We start from the raw sequence: 3,684 nt of genomic DNA on the forward strand, positions 1-3,684 counted from the left end.
AAAAATCTGCAAGGGCTATTAGGTTTATTTTATTTTACCTCAAGGAAGAAGGGCAAGGGGATCGCAGCCGCAGCAGCTTAAGAATCATGCTAGAAACAAATGAGGCAGAAACAGAACTAAAAACAACATAACAACGCGGAATCAGTCACATTTTACCTATAATTTGAAGATGAAATAAATCACAGATGATAAAGCAACCAAACCATAATCTTCTCCAGAAAAAGGGATTGTAGACTTCCAACTTTGGACTGAAAAAATTGGCAGGAAAGTTGGATCAAAAGACACACCCTTTTTAGACATATACTCTTAAAAGGGACAGCATGCTCTGCAGTAGCTATAATGCTTTTTCACCAGGGCAGTGATCGTGTGCCGACTAACCCCTATGAAAGACAGGGATGGCCTAAAAATGTATGCTGCAGCAATCCCAGCTCATGACTGATTAAACAAAGGGATGGACATCGGTAGCAAATAAGTTTCGAAGTAGGAGAAAGAATAAAGCTCAGGAAAGTCATTCACCACCAAGCTCACGCCAACCTGAGCTCCGAGTCTAATTTTTGTTTTCTTTCAGCTCCTACAACGATCTCTAACTAATTAAACTATCCCCCCCTTTCAGTTTTCACCACATAGGTGTTGATGGTCAGCAAAGAACAGCATGCCCATAACTACTTCATCAGTGGTTGTGAGTCGAAGAATACGAAATCTTAATTGCAAGTGCAAACCTGGGGGGTTAAGTGAGTCGAAGAATAGACGATCCACATAACTACTTCATCAGTGGTTGTGAGCCGAAGAATACGAAATCTTAATTGCAAGCGCAAACCTGGAAGAATATACGATCCTAAAACCAATCTCAGCAAGAATGCATCTGCCAACAAAGACTGACTAACATGTACTCTAGATAACCATTCACAAAACCAAAAAACAATGAGAGATAGAAAAACAGAAAAAGATGCAAGGAAAGAGGTGCATAAATCAAAGGCCAATAACCGAAGAAGAGAAGCGGCGGAGAAAAAGATGAAAGCAAAACAGCTGAACTTAAGGCGAAAACTTGACAATCACAGAGAAGAAAGAGCCAAAACTAAACATTATATAAAGCAATAACGAAAAAACATGCAGCAAAAAGAATCTTCCATGTTCAATAAAGACATGTAGGCAGAAGAATGGCAGGGGGCTGGCTAAGACTTGCAAAAATCCAGCGAAGAAACAAAATGCGCATGCAACCCGGAGCAACAGTATGGACCTAAAATAACAGACAAAGAAAAAAAGAAGAAGCAGCTGGCCACATACACAGATACTATGAATCATCCGGGATCATGAAATGAAGTTGAAAACAGCATGGGATCAGTCACCAGCTGAGCAAGCGTAAATGCTCATCCATCAGAAAAAGAATCATAACAGACTAACTTACAAAGAGATACCTGAGATCATCTCTGCACGCTTTAATTCATTAAAACCAAGAAAACAACACACACCACCTCCAATAACCAATTCCCAACTAACAGTTTATACAAATCAAAACTCGATCCAAAAAAATCTTCTTTTTTTATGGTTGCTGAGATCACACCCCCCTAAAAAGAGCCAAAAAATAAAACAAAAAAACAGAAATGAAATCTGAAGGACATCTAAGTGGCAAGACAAACAAACAGGAAAAACTCGGGCATGTCAGTCTCCAAACGACGCAACAATCACCATGACAATACAGCAACAAACCAAGCCCATAAACCAGATATCAACATAAATTAAGAAACAATGCAACTATGCAAGCAAAACCAAATCTAGAGCAAGTAAAAGATAACAACACAACCAAACTAAGATGATTGCCGTAAAAAAGGAAGAAAAAACATAGAGGTAATGGAATAAGAATTCGATGAAACCGCACACCGAGCCTAGCAGTACCAGCCATGAAAGAAGGTTTAGAGGAAGGTTCTTAGAATAGACAAAATGCATCTAAACGAACCCCACAGACCTACACCTCACCTAAAGGGCGGGAAAGATAAAAACAATAAGATCACCATTCAGAATTCAGAAAGCAAGCATGAAGAAAAAATTCTTCGGCACCACCTGTTTAATTTCCTCTATCAAAACCCATTAAAAAAATTAAACCTCTTTTTTTTTTTTTAATTCGAAAGCCTTTACTCCATCTCAGAAGTACAGACTCCATCTCAGAAGTACAGCTACCAGCATTATCATGCTCGTCATCATTGGTGCCAGTTCGAGACCTTCACCTTCGAGTTTTTCTTCTCTGACACCACTTCCTCCCCTCCTTTTTCTTTTGTCTACCCAACGATTCCCTTTTTTTAAACAAAAGGAGGTGAATCAAAACCTGCCATCATCACCACCTTCCTCATCAGTTACCCGAGAGCAGGCCACCATTTTCTTTCCCGACATGCATCCCTCCCTTCCTTTTCATTCTATCTGCTGGGGACTCCCTTCTCTCCTCTTTCTCTCCTTTGTTATGTTTTGGTTGCTGAAATGTAATAATAATTGTTTGTTTTTATTTTATTTTAAAAATATATTAAAATAATATTTTTTTATTTTTTAAAAATTAATTTTAATATTATTATATTAATCATTTTTAAAGTATTTTTTATTTAAAAATAAATTAAAATAATATTTTTATTTTTAAAAAAATTAATTTTAAATAATAATAATAATTAATTCATAAAAGTAAACAGCACCTCCAAATGAGAGGGGTGAATGAGAAACGAAGTAAAAAATAAAATAAATATTATTTTAATTTATTTTTAAATAAAAAATACTTTAAAAATGATTAATATAATAATATTATACAATTTCTAAAAACACTTCTTAATTTTTTTATAAAAAAATATTTTATTTTTAAACCGGTCATTTTCATTATCACTTCGTGCACATTTATCTTGACACTAACGAGAGGACCAATCGGGGCCTAATATTGCAAGTTGCAACGACGGGAAGAACACCATGATTGTGAGGTTGAATTGAGCTAGTCGATATATTATATAATGGAACTTGGTTGTCATCATTTCGATACACAAGGCGTCTCTATTTATTTATTTATTTATTTATTTATTATTTATTGTTCAGCTAAGCATGGACCTCTATTAACTAAGAAATTCTAAAAAGAATTATTAAAGCTAACTAAATATTACATCAAAAATTTAAAAGATAAAACCGGTGGGGGGGGGGGGGGGCGCTCTCAAATTTTTTATCTAGCTGTCATATAGCGATTTTTTTATATATATAAGATCAACAAAAATTTAAATTTCATTGTAACAAAATAATCTACCACTATAACCTCTCATTTTCCTATTAATATCTGTTGCCTCAACAAAACAAATTTTTTTTTGTTAGTCTATATCATTTATTAAATAAAAATCAAAAGTTTGTTAGAATGTTTCTTATGTAGACAACTTTTTATCATAATCATGGAGGTAAGTTTTGATTTTAAAAAAATTAACATTCTCATAATTTTAATAATAATATATTGAACTTATTATTAAATTTGGTGGTCAATCTAAAAATTTCTCAACTTAATTTTTTATTTAATTTAAGTTATTAAATTCGGTTTAATTTGGTGGTCAATCTAAAAGTTTCTCAACTTAATTTTTTATTTAATTTAAATTTTAAATTTAATTATTTAAAATTTAATTTAATGTGATTCAATTAATTTGCTGGATATCCAATAAACCTGGTTAAAATCTAATT

The sequence above is a fragment of the Populus euphratica genome, unplaced genomic scaffold (genome assembly GCF_000495115.2).
Source record: "Populus euphratica unplaced genomic scaffold, PopEup_1.0 scaffold242.1, whole genome shotgun sequence".
NCBI lineage: Eukaryota > Viridiplantae > Streptophyta > Magnoliopsida > Malpighiales > Salicaceae > Populus > Populus euphratica.